Here is a 21,449-nt window from a genome sequence, read left to right on the forward strand (position 1 = left end):
TGCCTTTGTGAATTGGTCCAAAACTTGTAAAATGGAAATAAAACGTGACTACTCCAGTAGCATTTTAAGAAAGTAACAACAAAGCAACCAACAGCAGACCAAGGTCAAGCACTTAAGTTCAATTATTTGTGCAAATTTAGAGTGAGTGCAACGTCTTCCAGCATCTGCTGTTGGAAGATGCTATTTAAACACGAGAGTTCATAGAAAAAGAGAGGGAAGGTGCACTTCATCAATAGTTGTAGTAAACAGACACTTGTAGTTCAGAAGTCTTTTTTTCGTTTTCTTTATTATTCGAAGTTGATTGACACAGAAACGGCACACAGCCAACGCGTTTCGTTCCCTTGTGCCTTGGGAACTTCGTCAGGGCTGTAATAATCATAAAACCACCCATGAATACGCAATAATAACACAAGAAAATATATAACACAAAATACATATTACATGGGAGGACATAATATGTGCAAAGAAAGAAACCAAACGTATACATAACGATGAATGTGTCACAAACAATCAAGAGAATAAACATTTAGACAAAAAATAATAACCACAAATACAATATGTTGATGACCCAAAATCAGAACAAACGACATCAGATGTACTAAAAACACAAACCGATAAGACAAAATTTGATTACCGTACAAATATAAATATGTATATAAAAAATGCAACAATAGATACACCCACAGTCATATTCCTTTTGACGATCAAAATCTGGCATTACAGCCATCACATATGATATCTTAAAAAAAGGGGGGGGCAAAGACATTTCCTTTTTGAGAGATTAGAAAGCATGATAAAAGAAAAATGAGGGAAAAGCAACATAGAAAAACAGAAGATGGAGGAAGGAAAAAGGATCTTGTTTATATAGAAAGTGAAAATAACAGTCAATACAAGTAGCCAAAAACCGAAAAAAGGGGGGGGGGGGCAGGGGGGGGTGGAAAGGGAAAAAGGGGAGGTGCTCACCAATATGATTTCAAATGATATTTGCGGGAAGAACCCCTCAGTCCATGTGATATGAATCCTTATATTTCCAAAGGATTCTTACGTACAACCAAAACCCGCAAATGAGACCTGTGGACATGAAGCATAAAGAAGCTGCTGTCCAGTAGTGTAGCATAAGACAGCTTAACACAGCATCACAATAGGACAATAAAACATCACTATTGCACATTCTCTAATGATTAGAAAAATAGTGTCAGCCAAGCGTCTCACCTTAGTAGGTGTAAAAGAAACATCCAATATAAGGACACTTCGGTTATTGGGCAGTTCTGAGTGTGCGGGAATTATCCCAAGAATTATCTGTTGATAAGAAAGAAAGGGGCAGCATAGTGAGCAGATTAATTATACTGAAAACAGTCATAAGGAAACGTACGCCCTCTATGGTAAAAAGTGATGTCTATTTTAGAGCCACATATAGCTGGCGTGCTCTATAGTTGGATGTCCCAATCTATATCAAATCCGAACCAAATTTTATTGTCCAGATATGGATGTAGTTGGCCTCAAGATTATAAATTCCTCACATCTGCCCCAAAATATCAACAACGTCTATTGACCAAACAGCGCTATGAACGGGCGAAATATAAAAGCCCTCAGCGACAATACTGCAAAATAATACCAATAGGCACCTAAAATCGTTATCCCAATGCGATGCACAAACTACTATAAAAAAACGTTAAATAGAAACGGAAAAGGGGGGGGGGGGAGAAGCCCACGTTAAAGTCCAGGTCATCACGACATAAAAGAGGGAGGGGAAATCACATTTTTGCCAAAACGGACGATAGCGATCAAACGTACACGCGTCCTTCTGCTGAATAACAACATTTCACTTCCGAAATAAAGCCCGTCGTAGACGGTATATATTAACACTATGCGACAGTATCCTATGCCTGCCTGACGCCGCTTACCTGTATTTGGACAAGTGTCACCGTCACTGCTTTCCGTGTTGAATATCGGCAACCGGAGACAGGGAAGCATACTGGCTTTTAAACAGCGCGCCGGACAATCACATGACCGCATCCGCGTTGTCAACGAGCAATAGAAAAAGGACAGTGGTTGCGAGACAATTTCACAAATCGTCGGCCATATTGGAGTGTCCAATATACCGAAAAGGATCATAACAGTTCACTGCAAGTGCGTGATTTTATATAGAAAAATCCAACGGTCTAAGAACATAAAGGACCATTTTTGACAATCAAATCCACAGCACTATATATATGAATGAAAATACTGTATTCAGTTACATTAGCAGAAATCGGAACACGAAAAAAACAACATTTACCGACAAGTCGTTTCTTTAGGAATGCAGCCATATCCAAGGATCAGACTGCTATAATCTACACGAAAAAGCAAGGTTTAATCTCAAACCATTTCCTTAAAATTGCAACCATATTTAAGGGTCAAACTGCCATAATAAACACACGAAAATAAAAGTATTAGTGCAGTCACCCGAGGCCCACGTTTATAAAGGGCATCAAGAATCTGAGAAATTGTGCATAAGTGCAATCACGAACATAGTCCATGAATATATCTAGAGAAAATTTTTTTTGTCAAAATTAAGATACAACATAAAAAGGACGTTATTAATATGTTGTCCCAATTTAAAACCGGATTTATGTTCCGACCTCGCGAGCATATATATATATTTCATTAAAAGCTAAATGTCGATGGCATTTGTTAAAATTTCAGATAAACACTATTAGATAAGATCTTATATGTTGAGAAGAATATGGGAATAGAGAGGAGAAGTTATGAATAGTGATCAGCATACGGACCCATTAGATAGGACATTCATTATGCATGACATTTCGTAATATAGGGCATTACATGCATTACATATACCCCATACAGAACAATACCACAAATTATCAACATCATACCCATCTATCCAAGAAAATAATGTAGCTCTCTATCGGTATTAAGACCCATTGTTGTGGCCCGCAGGCGACAAATCCACCTGGCCTCCTTTTGTCTAACCTGCAGTTCACGGTCACCGCCCCTGGCGTTGATGGGCACGTGATCTATCCCGTAGAACCAGAAGGACGTGTCATCTGGATGCATTTGTTTATAATGTTCACTTACAGGGTAACGGGTATCACCGTTAATAATGGCCCTACGATGTTCTTGTATTCGGACCTTGAGGCAGCGTACAGTGCTCCCTACATAGATGGAATTGCAGCTACAACCCAATACATAGATCACGTGTGTCGTATTGCAGTTTATAAAATGTGCAATTGTGTGATTTTTCAGGGAGTTGTGTGTGAAAGTAGTTGTTCTATTTCTACCTAGCGGACATACATTGCAGGAACCACAGGTAAAGAAACCCTTCGGTTTGGGAGGTAGCCATGTAGTTGTTACATTTGTCACATAACTGGAACACAATATGTCCCGTAGGGATCGCCCCTTACGATATGTGATTGCTGGCCTAGTGGGCAGACATTCGCTAAGGCTAGGGGTATCTTTTATTAACCCCCAATGTTTTTTGAGGATCTTATAAACCTTGCCGCTGTTGTTATTGTACTGGGTGATAAACCGGACTGTTGTATCACGGGTGGCTTTGGGTTTATCTCGAAGTGTATCTACCCTCTTGAGTTTCTGTGCTTTATCCATGACTTTATCAAGTAGTCTCCTATCATACCCTCGTTTAAGGAATCTTTTCTTTGATTCAAGAACCTTCTCAAGGTATAGGTTGTCCTCACTACAATTCCTCCTTAGACGTGTCATCTCTCCGAAAGGTATGTTATTGATTACTATGCGTGCATGCGCACTCTCCGCGTGAAGAATCGAATTACAGGCTGTTTCTTTTCTATAGAGAGAGCTTTGTATGGTGCCATCTTTGATATAGAATTCAATATCAAGAAAGTTTATTTTGTCTTTGTTATGTGTCATGGTGAGCTTTACATTAAAAGGGTTAGCATTTAAGTATGTGTGGTATTCCTCAAGTGATTCCACAGGTCCTGACCATAGGATAATGATGTCGTCAATATACCTCCCCCAGAACACGATGTATTCCGTCCAGGGGGAGGCATGGCTGTGCCAGGCATACTCCCTCTCGAACCACCCCATGAAGAGGCAGGCGTACGAGGGAGCAAATTTAGAACCCATGGCAGTCCCGAGTATCTGCTGGTACCATGTGGTGTCATGCAAGAAAAAATTATTGTTCAAAATGATGTCAATCATCTCTAACGTCATCTCATTATATTCATAGAGGCCAGCAGGTTCCCTATCCAAGAAAGAACGTACAGCAGAAATTCCAAATTTTTGGTGAATACACGTATATAAGCTGACCACGTCCATTGTAACGAAATAGAGCTCATCCGACCACTGGAAGTTGTCAAATTTGATCAAAATGTCCTTGCTATCCCTGATATATGAGGGAAGATCCAGGACATATTTTTGAAGTCTAGAATCAACAAATTCCGACAGTTTTTCTGTTGGTGAGTCATTCCCAGAGATAATGGGGCGGCCAGGAGGGAAAAGACCACCCTTATGTATCTTAGGTAAGATATAGATACAAGGGTATCTCGGTTTGTTCACTCTCAAATATCTGTACTCATCTTCAGACAACAAGCCAATATCCTTCCACTCGCTTAATTTCATATTGATCATACTGGTTAAATTCTTGGTGGGATTGGTTGAAACACGCTGGTAGCAGCGTGTGTCGCTTAGCTGTCTAGTGATTTCAGTCATGTAATCAGAATGGTTCATGACCACAACGTTACCGCCCTTGTCAGCCTCTTTTATAACAATGGTGTTATCCGATTTAAGTCTATCTAGGGCTTTTCGTTCACTGGCGGTAATGTTGTGTCTGACGCGTGCCATTGACCTACTAGGCACTTCCAGATTGTACAGGTCTTTACTCATTTTGTTATAGAACACATCTATATTCGGATGGTAATTGAAAGCGGGTATAAATTTGGATCTGGATTTGAGCCCACTATCCATATTACAGTCTTGTTCAATATCAAAATGATTTAATAGAGTGGTCATATCATGATTCTCATCCTCATCCAGGCTGAGCAACAATTGTACATTTCGAATATCACCCACTGTTTGTGTATAATTTCTAGAAGGAGTCGGGGGCATTAAACTTTTTGGTGTTTGTTGTGAAAAAAAATCCTTCAAGAATTAACTTAAGACTAAATCCTAAACTTACTACTTTGTGGTATTCACAGAATGCACTTACTACTTTTGGTATTCACAGAATGCACTTACTACTTATGGTATTCACAGAATGGATTTACGACTACTAACTTTACGTCCGCACCCTGGCCGGAAATTCCGGCCCAGAGGCGGAGCTTCCGGCCCGGAGGCGGGGCTTCCGGCCCGGAGGCGGGGCTACCAGCCCAGAGGCGGAGCTTTCGGGCCGGAGGTGGAGATTTCGGCCATGGCTAAATCTCCGCCACCGGCCGGAATCCCCACCTCCGGGCCGGAAGCTCCACCTCCGGCCCGGAAGCTCCACCTCTGGCCCGGAAGCCCCGCCTCCGGGTCGGAAGCTCCGCCACCGGGCCGGAATTTCCAGCCCGAGTGCGGACGTAAAGTTAGTAGTCGTAAATCCGTTCTGTGAATACCAAAAGTAGTAAGTGCATTCTGTGAATACCAAAAGTAGTAAGTGCATTCTGTGAATACCACAAAGTAATAAGTTTAGGATTTAGTCTTAAGGTAATTCTGTGAATCGGGCCCGGAGTTACAAAGGTATGTAAGTGCAGTACTACCTCCCGTACTCATAAATGCTTTTGTAATTCTGACCCCTTGTGTTGCTCGAAAAAAAGAGTGAATGCTCAAATTTACAACAACAGTTTTCACTCGTGTCATAACTTCTGGCAGAGCCATTTGAAGTTAAATCTCTCATCTTTATATTTTGCCATTGTTTTGAGACTCATTACCTTACATTATCAATTACTTCAGTCCCAAATGTCACATGTGCTTTGAATATGCCAAAATAAACGTAACCTTATGAAGCTGACCTAAACAAAGGCACCATTAATTATCTGTTTCCAACAAACTTCTGAATAGCAGAGGCAAGACTAGCTGTACCCGAACACTACAAAACAAGGCCAAGCATATGTTGACTAGCCACTCAAGGCCAGACAAATTTCTACCAATGTGGATCCATAACCAAGCAACCATTACACGACAAATATGGTAGATGGTCTCTGAAATTCACTTACATTAAATGTCCAAAGTGGGATCAAAAACCCTAAGTGCACTCTGCTGCCTTACCATTAAACAAATCATACAGTTTAAAGAGCCCTGCAGTAAAAGATGTCCATTGCATTTCAAAACCCCCGCTCACATGCTGAAACAAGGCAGCCTGTTGTTGGTGATTGAGATACAGGACTGGATAAAGAGAACTCGTTTTTCTCTACACAAGATGGGCCTTTTAAAGCGATTTGTTTCTTCCGTAAAGTCATACAGAATGATAAAACCATGCATCTCCACAGGGACCTTACCAGACAGAACCCACAGGGGCATATTCTCAAGAACGATCGCAAAAGCAAGTTAACGCAATTTTCAACATTGCGGGAAAATTACGCCGTGTTAACTAAGTATTCACAGCATGGTGGTACTATGCGATAGTCACCAGATAACGCGCCAAATGGCCGCATTAAAATCAACGCCACGCCGCAAAAATGCAAAACACGAATGCTAAAAAAGCTGCGATGAGGCCAATTGCAATACAAAAATCTGCAAAAAACAGCGACAAGCCTGTAATTCACAGGTGTCAGGCGGGAAAATCACCATAAAAGCAGAAAAAAACCAAACAAATGCCAAACAACAGCGAAGCACAATGGATGTCGCCGGAGCAAGTACGGAGAAGAACCAGAACCCCACATGCCCCACGGAGGACCTGCCTGGGACCTCGGGGTCAGGGAAGGCCAAGGAGAAGAAGAGTAGGAAGAAGCGGTTCAGTTCGCAGGAAAACAGGATCCAGATAACGGAGGTGGTAGAACACCATCAACAACTGTTCGTCACCTCCACTGTGTCTATGGCAACCAAAAATGGACTATGGCAGTCCATCGTGGACAAGGTGAATGTAGTCGGAGTGCTGATGAGGAAAATGGAAGAGGTCAAGAGGCGCTGGAATGATGTCAAGCGCAAAACCAAGCTGAAACTCGCCAACAACCGGAAGGCAGCTATGCAGATTGGAGGTGGGAGTCCTGTGCCACAGGAAGAGCTGGACAAGATGGAGGATATGGTGTCAACAGTCATCAGTGGGGAGATGGTGGCAGGAGTTGGGGGCCCGGACACTGCTCAACATGACCGGACATAACAGCAACAGGGTGAGTAACAAGCAGGGACTGGGGGGACGGGGAGAGATGGGCACAATGGCACACATGCACAATTGAGCTGAGCACATCTGCGGACAAATCATGCCCCAGCCCCCAACTGCCACCAAGAGACCAATGTACACAAGTATGCAACATCCCAGCACTGTAGAAGCACAGAAGTCAAAGGCACACCGAATAAAAATGATAAGGGGCAGCAAAATCAGAGCTGCAGAGGCGACTCTCCCAAAATGCAGCACACACAGAACATGCAGAGCACATCAACATTGACAACAATGTGGCACAAACCGCAACACGTCCACAACAGAACACAGGACACAACTGGTGCCAACTGGGTGTTGACACTGGCCAATTACAATTGGCATTGCAGGGAAATGTGAGTTGATAACGTACAAGTACAAACACACACACGTCTATTGTCAAAATGTCCACTGTCCCACATCAAATAGGCAGCTACTCCCAAACAGCCACGATGTACACAGTCATGCAGTCTGTATGTAAACATGTACAATGCGACAACATACATGTGAACACATTGTTAAACTGAATCTCCCCTTCACATTGCAGAGGGAGAATCAACACCTCCTGCAGATCAGCCCGAATCTCTCTTCTCTGATGACGAAGAGGACCACCACAGCTTTGACTCCGCCACCCTCCGACTGCTCGTGGAGAGCCTCTGCAGCCCACTTCCAGGAGCTGGGCAGCCCAGCTGCTATGAGGAGACCCCACCCCCTGCACAGACCACACAGCAGGCAGCACCCACCACCACGACCTCATGGCAGACAAACTAGATGCCATACGTGGGTGTCTAAGTCCCATCAGGGACCACTCACAGTCCCTGACGGACACCCACAGTCCGCTCCATGCTCTCCAACAAATCATGGCTGACATCGCTGGAGCCCTGACACAGAGAATAGAACAACTGTCCAGTCAGAGTGGCTCTAGCGATGTGACACGGGAGTTGGGAAACATGCGGAGGTTAATGGAGAGCATGGAGCAGGTGAATGCGGAAAGAGCGGCTGCCACGGCTGCACACCAGCGAGTGGTAGCTGGGTTCCTCAATTACCTCAAGACCATCCTCACGGCATTGCTGCCACAAGGCCTGGCGCTGATGCATGCTACTGCTACCACTACATCCACATCTCCGCCCCCTGAAGTGTCAGTGCCACAAAGTGCGGCAGAAATTCCACCTCTGGCCCCTGAAGTGTCACTGACACACAGTGCTGGAGAAAGGGCAACACCACCCACACTTGAGGCACATGAAACAGCAGAGGACAAAGATGCAGATGAATCTGGCTTCATGATAAGAAGGATGCAGTAGCATTCATCTTCACAATTGGGCCTGTTTCTGCTTGGTTCTGCCCTCTACGTCATCACCTTCCACTGTCCCCCGATACACTCTGTGACACTCACCTCGGACCTCGACATGGACTGCCATATACTGTTCGATCGCCAATGACACAGCAATCAGACTGCGGACTGAACACTTCCTCTTCCTTTGGACTTGTCATTCCCTGAAGGACTCTGGCTGGCCCTCCACGGGTCATCATCATCATGTGGAGTTTGCACGGCCCTGTACTGCTCCAGATGCAACACTCCACTGAATGTGCATTAAACATTCATAATCACACAGATGTGCCGTGTCTATGGTCTTTCAAGTGTGGGAGTGTGGATGAATGTAGGGTCAGTGAATTCCTCTTACGTCCATGTGGCTCATGTCGTTGGACTTGGGTCACAGGGTGACACAACAACGAATGTTGTCCGCGTGGCGCCGACACAACAACAGGGACACACGCATTTGTTACTTCCTTGTCCAGCCGAGTACAGAACCACGCACAGAGCCCTGGGGTCATTGTTCAAACCCTTACGCTGGACTGGCATATGTCAGGCCAGCCCACTCTGCTTACGCTCACAGGGGGGGACGGCAACACTACATGTCCCAGGTCTGTCCTGTAGTAATCTGCTGATCACAGGTCTATTTGTCAGCATGCCACAGCCACTCCCTCATGGCTGGTAGACATCCACACCATACCCATCCAGCACACGCATCACAGGACATGTGACCCTGCCAATAAAAAGGGCCGGGCACACATGCTCGATGCCATTTCCAGCCTCTCTCTGGGTGTATCTGTGTGGTGTACATGTAGGCATGGGGGCCCAGGGGCCTGCAACATCACATTTTGCCGGCCCGGGGGTGACATGATAGCGTCCGCACCACGATATCCAATCATAGAGGGTCCATGACTTGCGGGGCACAGACTTAGTGGCACCGGATACACTGCAGCCGGCACAGGCACACCGCCACGTGACGGTGACTTTCGGTGCACTGAGGTAGAGGCACCTGAAGTGCTGAGCGGGTGTGCAGCCTGGGATGATGCCCCGTCCCGGCGGTCCGGACTGCTCAGGTTTTGTGTGCCTTGCTGGACTGCAGTGTAGGCCTGAGCCAGCAGACAGCGGGGGGCCTACCGCCACGTGGTGTCGTCTCCTGGATCACAGAGTTAGTGGCACCTATAAGGCTGAGCGGGTGTGCAGCCTGCAATGATGCCGGGTGCACTGGTATGTCCTCTGCCATGGCGAAATCAAGGCCCAGAATCAAATGTGAGACCTGGTGACCTGCAGAGCGGGGCTGCATGATGTGGAGGGTGCCATGTTTAATGGGCCCCAGGCATGTGGCTTGCAGCGGCACGTGGTGGGCCCTCATTGCTACACGCCAAGGGCGGAAGGTGAGCAGTGAGGCCTGGGTGCGCAGGGGCGGGCATGCACTTCTGGGCGGCAGGAGGGGCTGGGGTGCATCTGCCTGGGTGCGCAGATGCAGGCATGCACCGCTGGGCAGCGGAAGGGGCTGGGGTGCATCTGCCTGGGTGCACAGGGGCGGACAGGCGATGATGTCTTGTGCAATTGTATGTACTTTGCCATTCATGTATCTGGACTCTGTTTCAGATGACGCATCTGTTTCAGATGTGTGACCTGGTGAACTGCACTACATACCGGCACGTGGTTGGAGACACACTGGTGACAGCAGGTGAGCAGTGTGGCCTGGGTGCGCATTTTCGGCACTCTCTCTCCCTGTCTATCTCTTCTGTTATCTGGGTCTCTCTCCCCCTCTCTGACCGTCTATCTCTCGCTCACCCTCTCTGTCCGTCTTTCTCTCGTTCCCCCTCTCTGTCCGTCTTTCTCTCGCTCTCCCTCTCTGTCCGTCTTTCTCTCTCTCCCTCTCTTTCTCTCTCCTTCGCTCTCTCTCTGTCCTTTGATGTGCGCAAGACACACCTTCTCATCATGATTTTTGTCTTGCAGGCTGTGACCTACGGATTGTCCCGAGGGGAGCCACCATGTGTCTTCATTTCTGATCTGTGCTTCTTTGAATAAATGTTCATTTGTTACATCGAAGGTGAATGTGTGATGCTCATTTTTGTGACAACACATGCATGTCACCAAATGTGATTGTGCGACATCAGGCGGATTATTTGGAACATGATTCCGTGTAGTTGATGTGGCACGTCTTTGGCCGGGGGCTGGGGTGCCCGGGGAGGGGGGTCCTGGGGATCCTGGGGGTCGTGGCGGTGGGTTTTGTGGCCCTGTTGGGGCTCCGAGCTGCATGATCAGTGGCTCCATGGCATCTGTTGCCCTTCAGGTGTGGCCTGGGCTGGGCTCCATTTTGTGGTGCAGACTGTGGTCCGACTTTGCACCAAGGTCAGAGTAGATGTTAATTTCCTGCAGCTAACGCACCTTATCGCCTGTTTTGTGATCTTATCACCGATATGGCTGGTCTTTGAGAATGTTGCGGAGTGGTGTTTTCGCAGCTTTTTGCACGGGAACTCCTACTCTGCATCTCATTAGCGATAGTTGCGGGGGTCATCTGTGACGATGTTTTTTGTGGCTGCTATCGCAGGTAAACTGCTGCTATGGGATGTTAGCACCAGCTTGTGAATTGGGTGATACATTTGTTGCGACTTTGGCTGTGATAAAGTGCCGTTAACTTGGCGTAGCTCCTTGAGAATATGCCCCACAATGTAATCTCACAGATATCTCAGGTACCGTTCTTTCTCCTTCCATGACTAACTTGCAAGGGCGGAAAGCGCTTTACTGTACTAAACTCTGGGATTTCCTGACAAACAATCCACAAGAATACCATTTCATTCCGTCTTCTATTCTGGACGCAACCGGGAATCGATCTAAGACATTAATTGTCATGCTCCTCATTCCTCCAGGACTTAATTTGAGATGGTGGTTCCCGGTGCTCAGCACCAGCACTTAATCATCAACACTGGTGCCTGACATGAGCACCCGTTAAGGGCAAATTCATTTACAGGGAGATTGAGTGATATGCCCAGAATCACAGGATGTTGAGCCAACCCCGAGACCCGGACCTGGCTCTCCAGCAGGGAAGCCTGCAGCTCTGGCCATTATGCTATTTCCTCTCCCCACTTTCATAGTTAGCTGTTGGTTCTGTTTTAGGCGACACTGACAGGAGAAATTGGCTGGCGCAAGCTGACTCATGACGAGAGCCCCCACTTCTTTCTTTACAAATTACCCACTGCATTCCTCTGTCTATGCACGGTGTATGGTAAAACAACGGAAATACGGAAAAGAAAGGCACTTTCTCTCTGATGAGAAGATAGTACTGAAGAATACAGAAAAGTATGGCCAAAGTATTGAAGCATGACACATTCTACAGTGCGCAGCAGAAATACTACCACTGGTAACTAGACGTTACCACAATGCGTTACATTCCATCCATCACAGAAGAAGAAAAAACCTAAAATAGAACAACGCGCACAGCTGGGGGTAAAATTATGTCAATCCTGATTATAGGAAAAACAACTTCATGAAAATAATGTTGTATACTACTAAGTGTAATATGATCAGCTCGGAGCCATTTTTAGCTAAATTAAATCAAATAATCCAATGATTTTAACCTGTGGTGAACGCTCCCTGGGTGCGGGCAATGGCTTCTTAGACGGTCTACCACTATTTAGAACATTTTAGAATGTGCTGAATGTTTGATAGAATTTGAACTTGGAGGCTAAAACTTAAGTCAGTATCCTTAGCTTGATTCAAGTGAGCAGTGCAAGCCCAGCAAACAGTAGTATTGGTTTTTCGTGGCCTCAATTGATAGTGTACGCCAATAAAAATATAGAATGCATTAGGAGCAAAAAAGACAATCTAGCATATTGGTTTATCCTTTAGAAGCAAACATAATTTTTTTTTCAATTTCCGTCCTTTCTATTCAAATTTGTATTTTGTTATTGTATATTTGTTTGCGTAAAGAAAACATTTTATAATTTATATATTGTTTGATATATACTTTATTCTGTAGTTTAATGTATTTTTTGAGGTCGGTTCAAATCATAGAAGTCACAAGGTTAAGGACCACTGCCATAATTTGTTTCTACAACATGGAGTGTTGGTTATATTTTGTCACTAAACAATTATGCAACAGTTTTATTAAAAGTATACCTATTGACTCGCCAATGATGGTCACTCTATGTTTTCATCTACAAGCTGTCCTCCCGACTACTTGTATTTTTTTTAAGTAAATAGAAAAGCCTTATTTGGACCTATGGTGCTTGATTCATAAATAATTATGAAACCATGGGGCATATTTACAGAGAAATGTTGGAGAGTGGTGTTATGCTAAATTTGTGCTTCCCCTAGCAGTAAAAAAGCTGCCTACCAAATGTGCCTGCACTGTAGGGGCGATTGCTTATATGCAGGAAGGAACACCTTCATGCACATAAACAATCAATCATGGTGATTTGCGAATGCAGCACATATAGAGAGAGCAACAAAAAAAAAGGGAAATTAACAATTTCTCCTCGTATCGCCATTCTAAGAACAGGTATTCCCTGGCCGTAGCTTTTGGCGCTGTCCAGCCTTGAAAATCTGGGGCAGCATCAAAAAGCACTGGGTGCTGCAGTGGAACGCCCACTGCAACATCCATTGTCCCTTTGCAGCAGAGGACTGCAGCGGAAAGGGGCATACGTTAAGTGGCTAAGCACCACCTTGTAAATATGGGAAATGCCTCCATACCACCAGACTGTCAAAAAAAGTGACACTCAGTTGGCGATAGGACTTGTAAATATGCCCCTATGACTTCTATTAGAAAATAAGTAGAAGCCTTATTGAAAAGAGTTGCAGGGGTACACTTTGCAAGGCCTATCCAGTTCTGTACCATCCCATAAATAACATTGGTATTGTTGTGGGTCTTAAGTCTGTCTTCCATCTCTAGCTCCTCTGCTCTTTGACCCTATCTATCTTTGCGGCTATAGGATATGCACAAGTCATTTAATCAGTGTGAATGTGGTAAGTCTATAAGTACAGTCAGCTTCCACCTATCTCTGCAGCATTCCTGAAACTGAAAAAGGGAACTGTGGAGTGGAAAGGATGTACATTGACATGGCCATGCTGTACCTTAGTAGAGCACATGGCTCCTAAGAGAAATTGATGCAGTGTGCCCTTTCCACCTCAGGGCCCCCAGGCTACAGCACCAGTGCTATCTACATCATTTTGAAAAATGCAAAAAAATATTGGTTAAAGAAAGTGTGCAGATTGTGGTAACTGTAGCATCTTTTTGGGGTTGGTTGGTGGAAAGTGCATGGTCAGGAACACTTGGAATGCACTACCATTCTAAGTTCAAGAAAGCTTTATTGAGTAATACAAAGGTGTCAATACGAAGTACATCTTAATAACCTCATCATAAAATATCCAGCATAAACGTATTTATAAGAATACGAATCAGACTCATAAATGACAATAAAAAGATACAAATAACATCTACAATCTGAAGACTAGTGAAATATAGGAAAAAGTAGGAACATTTAGGGGATCAGGGAGGTTTGGGAACTTCTTGTTGTAATGGATGTGGCTGAGAAAACCTTTGAGCACTTACATCAAGAAACCTTGTAACAGGTGACCATAAGTCAAAACGTTTTGTCGCCATTGTTAGAGGATAAACAAAAGCAGTATCTAACCTGTGGTTATGGCAAACATTATACCACCAAGCTCTCTAAGAAATATTTGTAAAGTCTTTCCAGTTTATAGTAATTTGCTGGAAAGCGACAGCTAATAACAGGTCTCTAACTTTAACATTAAACGTCATGTTTTCCCACACAGGCGAGAGGCTCCCTAAGAAGACATTGGTAAAGGAAAAAGGAAACTAGGAATCAAAAATTAAATTGATTTGAGTCCAAACTTGTTTCCAAAAATTGCAAACAAAATCACAAGAAAACAACATGTGAAACAAATCGGCTTCTGGAGATAAACATGTCCAGCATACATCAGAAACATTTGAAAAACTTTTGCTTAATATGTATGGTGATAATAAAAGTCTATTATAAGCAACAGTGTTTGCGTTAAATTTGCTGCTCTAGAAGATTTACGTATTTTAATCCATAAATTCCTCCATAAAGGGATTGACCAAGAGGCTTGAAAATCATGCTCCCACGCTACTTCAATTGTGGATTTCTGCCTGGTGATGGCTGTGCGTTGTAGAAAATTATAGATAGTGGAAGCTTTGGGTGAATTTTGTAATATGGTATATAAGTGTGAGAGGGAGTCAGCGTTATTCGGCATAGCAGGGGCATTTGATAATTGAGTGTAAGTGGTCATTACGGCTTCTTTTAAAAGACTATATTTAGTAATAAATGAAGTGGGCAAGTTAAACATTTGGCTGAGTGAAGAAAAGGGTAGAAAAACTGATTGGGAAAATAACTGGTGAACCCAAAGTAATCCATTCTGTCTCCAAGTTTTCCAATAAAAAGTTTTATTACGAATGAGCAGGTTCTTATTATGCCAAATAGTAGAATTGAGAAAGGAGTCTATAGTGTGTCGTTGAGGAGGAGATGATGGCCTAAGAAGTTTAGAAGTAAACTTAATTATGGGGGTGGAGAGGGACTGCGGTTTATTTGAAAAGGAGAGATATTCTTGGAAGGAAAAGGGAGATAAGAAGAGAATTTCAACTAAAGTCCACAAGGGGCGATCATCCGTAGGCTCAAGCAGCCAAAAGGATGCCTGGCGTAGGAGAAACGCTTTCTGATATGTTCTAAAATCTGGAAAATGGACTCCGCCTTTGTCTTTAGGGCGCATTAGCCTTTGCAAAGACATTCTATGTTTTTTGTTATTCCACAAGAAGGAGGAGAGAATTGAATTGATTTTATGTAATAGTCTAACAGGATTTGGGAGTGGTATATTATATATAGTATATAGAACTATGGGCGTCCACATCATTTTAATAGTGTCCAAGCGCCCCCACCATGAAAGGTAAAGAGGATGCCATTTAGTGGTGAGGTCTACAAGCTTTTGAATACATTTATTCAAACATAGTCCTACTGTATTAGAAATGCTAGAAGTGATATAAAGTCCTAGATATTTAATATGATTTGAGCTCCATGTATAATTAGAGGAGCTGTAGTCCGGTTTAAAAGTGTATTTAGTTAACGGCAAAATTTTGCATTTGTCATTATTTAGCTTATAGCCAGAAATAAGGGAGTACTCTTGGATTTCAGCTAAAAAGGCAGGAATTGATTCATTTGGATCGGAGATGAAAAGCAAAATGTCATCAGCATAAGCTGCAAGTTTAATATGAGAGTTGGTCGTCTTGAAGCCATGTGTATGTGAGTTCTGGCGAAGTTTGGAGAGGAAAGGTTCTGAAGCCAAATTAAACAAAAAGGGAGATAAGATGCATCCTTGACGGACTCCTCTACCTAAATTAAAAAAAGAGGAGACCAAACCATTGGCGCAAACTGCAGCTCGGGGATTGGAATAAAGGAGAACTTAGCACTGGATTTTAACGGGTATAGTGAGGCATTATCAGTCGACTTTTTGTTAAATTGCATCTTAGCGTTTATAAGAGCTGTGAGGCAATCTTTTGAGTGTGAGGTATGATAGGAGTGCTCTAGCTTCTTGATGGCTTGAAGAAGATTTTTAGTCTGTAAACGGCTAGATCTACGATGTTTAGCAACAAAACCGATGATGAAGTTTCTCGCTGAAACTTTGTAAGCATCCCATATGGTTGAAAATGGGATATGTTCCGTATGATTCAATTCAAAATATTCGTTAGAAAAACTAGTAAAAGAAGTGGAAAAATCTGGGTTTGAAAGAAGAGCGTTATTGAATCGCCATCTTTTAGGGAGCAAGGATTTGGGCAAAATATCAATACCAACTGAAACAGGAGCATGGTCTGAAATTAAAATAGGACCAATATCTGCATGTGTTAGTGTTTGTGATATGTGGTGGGAAACAAAAATGTAATCAATTCTGGACTGGGTATGGTGGGTAGGGGAGTAAAAAGTATATTCCCTGGTAGTTGGATTACACAACCGCCAAGCATCCAGAAGTTTGTGTTGGCTTATTGCATGAACAAAGGATTTATGCGGTTTGTTAGGAACAAATTGAAATCTAGAGTTCCTGTCTATAAAAGGGTCAAAAACCTGATTACAGTCACCTGCTAATATAAAATTGTCTTCCATTGAGTGTGCAACCTGTTTGGCTAATGTGGACCAAAAAGAGGGTTCACCACATGTGGGGGCATAAACGTTAAGAAGAGAAACCAGAACATCCTTTAATAACAGTTTGACAGATACCCATCTACCGTCACTGTCCGATTCTTGGGACTGGAGTGAAAGTGGAAGTGACTTGCGACAAAGTATCATTACACCATTGCGTTTCCCATCTCCTGGAGATGAGAAGACATTCCCTACCCACCCTCTTTTTAATTTTAATGATTCAGTATCTGTTAGATGAGTCTCTTGTAAAAACACCAAGTCAGCATTTAGTTTAACTAAGTGAGTAAGGACTCTTTGTCTTTTGATAGGTGAGTTTAGACCCCTAAAGTTCCATGAAATAAGCTTCAATGACATGAGTAATCAAAAATGAAATACGGCAAAAACTCTAAGGGAGACATCTGATTCGTTACAACAACATTGTGGATTATTGAGAAAGAATGACGAGATTTGGAAAAATAACAGAAAGGTAAATAGGAAAGAGATGTACGGTATGGAGAATATTGACCAGGAGAAAAAAGATAAAGTTGATCAAAAGTAAAGCATGAAAGTGATGAGACGATGAGGCATGTGTAAGAAGGGAAAAAAAAATGCTGAATAATGAAATGAGAAAGGAGAGAGTGTAGGGGTAAGAAAGAGAAAAAAAGTGGATGAAAATATATAGGACACCAGCAGCAAAAAAAGAGATCATGTGCGAAACAAGACAAAAAAACAAAAGACAAAACGAAAGACATACTTACAGTGAGGGAGAGAAAGAGTGAGAAGTGGGACAACATGGAGCGGATGAAACATCCAACGAGGACCGGACCGGACCTTGGAGGGGACACGCCACAACATAAATCTGGCGATAGAAACAAAAAGAAATGAGATGAAGAGATTAACTCTAATTTATATGCTAAGCGTAAACAAAAACTTGCAATGCTACATAGTAATAACTAGGATGTGACTAGAATGTAGAAACATATAGTGGCATAGATATGATAAACAACACGAGAAATGACAACCCAAGTAGCAGACTGAAATAAATTAAGTTCCATGTGAGGAAGATGATCCTGAGGAGTCCATGGAATCTGTGCTGTGCGCCTTGATGAAACTTCGAAGATGTACTAGATCATCATATGAAATGGTATTATTATTGTAAGTTACTTTGAACAAGCATGGGTGAAATAGGCCGTATCTGGCGCCCATTGACCGAAGAGTTGGTCTCATATCGAGAAAGGCTTTACGTCTTAACGCAGTAGCCCTGGAGTAATCCCATGCAACAAATATTGTGGCACCAGACCAGGTGATCTTTTGGCGGGCATTAGCAGCAGCTAGAACTTTTAACAAATCTGTATACTCCAAGAAATATAAGATAACTCCTCTCGGCTTCTGTATAGACATCGCGCTGTTGGGAGCACGGCCTAGCCTTTGAGCACGTTATATGTTCAGCCTGGTGTCTTCTGGCAAATGAAGAATCTTAGGCAGGAATGACTGGAAGAAGGCGATCGGATCTGAACCTTCGACCCCCTCTGCTAAATTGTATATGCGTAGATTATTTCTCCTGTTTCGATTTTCAAGGTCCTCAACCTGTTTTTGAACAGTTGACATTTGAGACTTTAAAGAGGTAACGCAAGTTGTGGTATCCTGAAAAGAGGAAACACTCTGTTCCACAGTTGAGAGTCTAGCATCAAGTTGTGACCAATTATCAGATAAAGATTGTAACTTTGTGTTTGTTTCCTCCATGAACGGCCTAAGGGCCCTGATCTCCTGTAATAAAAGTTCCATTGTTACTGGAGAAGTTGATTTTGGCGGAGATGGAGGCTCCTTTTTTAACCTTTTCGTATTAGATTTCCCTGTAGGTGGTTGCATAGGATCCATATCCGTACCGCACTGGTCCAACGCAAGGAGACCCAGACTCTCCAAGTCAGAAAATGCTGAGAAGACTTTAGAGTTTTTGATAAAGATGTGTTTAGGTTTTGAAATAGCAGAGCTAGCGCCTTTTGTTCTTCCCATGTAAGATGAATTCACTTAGACCGCACTATAAAGTATGCAGCTAAGTTGCTTGAGGATACGCTGTGAGCCAAATCAAAACAGAGCCAAGAAGCAAGAGAGCGTCCCTCAACAAAAGAATGGTTCCTACACAATTACTCAAAGTAATGTAGGTAAGCCAATACTACTCTGTTATATGCTGCAGAAATGACACTAAATTAAAAGTGAAAGAAAGAAAGGCGCCTGGAACCACACCTCCCCAACCTCTATATAGAGGTGAGGTAAAACTGGACTACTACACCACCACCAGACTCGCACCTAAATATTAAAGGACTAAGACGTACAGCAATGTAAACGTGTAGGCAAGCAAAAAGCGTTTACGTTCCGGTTTGGAGAAGGAGGGAAAAGACAGTAAAATAATAATATGTTGACCGATGTAACATTGCTTCACCAATGCGTCAATAACATCAGAGAAAGGCTTCTGAAAAAAAAAGTGTCTTGAGTAAGCATTAGGTTAGGCGCACAGTACTTTATCATGGCTGCAGGAGGTCAAATGTGTGCATGACTCTTAAAATGGAGGCTGGGAGTACATGCCCTCATGGCAAATGGAAGGCTAAGGGATAAGTAATAGAGGCACTTTGAGACCTTAAAGAACCTTGGTAAGATAAAAGGGATGTAAAAATAGCCCTCATATCCAGGGAGTGTTATAAAGTCCTGAGACTGAAATGTGGGACCAGCACTGGCCAATGCTACATCGGAAGATAGCTCTCGCGGCAGGCACCGGTCGACAAAATGGCGGCCGCCGCCAGTCCGGGAGCCTCAGTGAAGCGCTGCCAACTCCGTCGGGTGCCAAGCTACTTCTGTACAAAATGCTCTTAAAAACAAATACAAGCAGAGCATTTAATGTGCCCTATGTTACTACACAATGCTACCCTCTCTCCGGTCAGTCCATTAGAAATCACTGTTCTACTTGCATTTGGCCAGTCCAAGGTGCTGAGACTTGAAGAGCACTGTGCTACAAAGCAGAAGACCATCTGCTACCAGGTGCCATTTGACTGAAGAGGAAGCGCCACACAAAGCAGTCAAAAGTCCGAATTCACTTTCTATATGAAGGTTGGGTTATTTTCCTCTGATCAGATGTTCATAGATAATATTGCAAAGACTGAAAAGTGACTTCTGGTTTTGTAGTTCAGGAAGTCTTGTGACTGAATACTATGTAGCGATGAGCGGCAGGCTCCGGTTGCCAAAATGGCGGCGGCCGCCTCATAGAAGACCCCAGCCGCGTTACCTTCCAAAAGTTGCAAAATGCCGCTACATGAGGTCACGAAGCATTCCCCGTTTGCAGGAGCGTCCGTTCATGGTGCAGCACGGCCAGAGAGCGACCCGCTGGGCATGCTGTTAGCGCGTTCCCTCCGCACCGGATCAGGAGCCTCAGTGAAGCGCCGCCATCTCCGTCGGCCACCAAGCCACGCCACGCACTACCATTCTAAACATTTATTGTTGTCACTAAGTGACGTTTGCATTTCTGCTTTCTCCAATGTAGGTGCCCTGGCAACATGCACTAATGCCACCCATGGCACACCTTTTCTGTATAGAAGGAAATCTTGCACCACTGCTGCCCTTTCTGTGCTTGTTCTGTTCATGCGAGAAGCTTGCACTACTATTGCACTTGATAGACTCGTTCTCTGCACGGCGGAAGCTTGCATTACCCCTTTTTCTGTATCTGTTTTGTGTGAGAGATAATCTTGTCTCACTGCTACCCATACTGTGCCTTTATAGGAGGGAAGCTTGCACTACTCCTGCCGTCCTCTACCAGTAGGTACACTTCCACTACTAATGCATTCCTATACTGTTTCTGTGTATAAATAATGTCTGCAATACTGCAGCATGTGCCCTCCATTTTCTGCTTGTTGTGAAAACTTATCTAATTATGCTGCTGACCATACTGACTTTGTCCTCTGAGTGAATGAGCCCAGTACAGCTGCCATTCAGATCTGCGTGTGTTCTGCATCTGGTAGAGAGGTCTGCATTGTGTGTTCTTGTTCAGTTGGTGTTGTGCATGTGTGAAAATGCTTGCACTGCTGCTGCAGCTGCCGAGTCTTGGAATATTCTGTAGCCTAGGTAAGCTCGCCCTTTTTCTGACAGACCTGTACCTGTACACATGACTGAAGGGTACACTGTCCCTGCCCAAGAGGATGAGGTCAGGATGTGGCCTAATGGCCAGAGCCGCCGACTTTGGAACTGGGGAACCAGGTTCGAGCCTTGGCGTCGGCTCAACATCCCGTGATTCTGGGCTAATCACTTAATCTCCCCATGCCTATCAAAAATTAATGTGTCCATATGTAATGTAACCAGTGCGCAAGTAAAGCGCTCCAATACCTTCTGTCAAGTTTGCTCTATATACACCTGCAAAAAAAAAAAAAAGGTGCTTGCGATGCTGATGCCTACGTGACATCTATTTCTTGAATATGTGGGACTCTTGCTCTTCTCTGTATCAATCTTGCATCCCAGTGCTAGTGGTGGCTCCTCTGCAAAGGCGCAAATCCGTCGCCCCACTGCCTAGCACATGCTCTACATCATTTTATTTTTCGTTTGCCAGCTTGTACATGGAGGGACGGGCATGGGCGGGTGCAATAGGAGTACTTGTGCACTTTCTAAGTGCTCATGTTTGTTTGGCTGGCCATCTCAGGCA

The 21,449-nt window shown here is 43.8% G+C and overlaps 1 long non-coding RNA gene across 3 annotated transcripts in view; it reads right to left on the reverse strand.

The window, feature by feature from the left end:
* Positions 1-267: 267 nt before the first annotated feature.
* Positions 268-21,449, reverse strand: part of LOC146857355 (uncharacterized) — a 68,542-nt gene continuing 47,360 nt past the window's right edge. For 2 of the 3 annotated variants that reach the window (XR_014979893.1, XR_014979894.1), the window contains exons 3-4: positions 17,527-17,627; positions 268-366 (exon numbers count right to left, since the gene is read on the reverse strand). This is a non-coding gene — a long non-coding RNA (uncharacterized LOC146857355). Of the gene's footprint in view, positions 367-964; positions 1,300-17,526; positions 17,628-21,449 lie in introns of those variants that run through there. The other variant, XR_014979895.1, reaches the window with a different exon arrangement.

Source organism: Triturus cristatus, chromosome 3_2, assembly GCF_964204655.1.
Source record: "Triturus cristatus chromosome 3_2, aTriCri1.1, whole genome shotgun sequence".
In the NCBI taxonomy this organism is placed as follows: domain Eukaryota; kingdom Metazoa; phylum Chordata; class Amphibia; order Caudata; family Salamandridae; genus Triturus; species Triturus cristatus.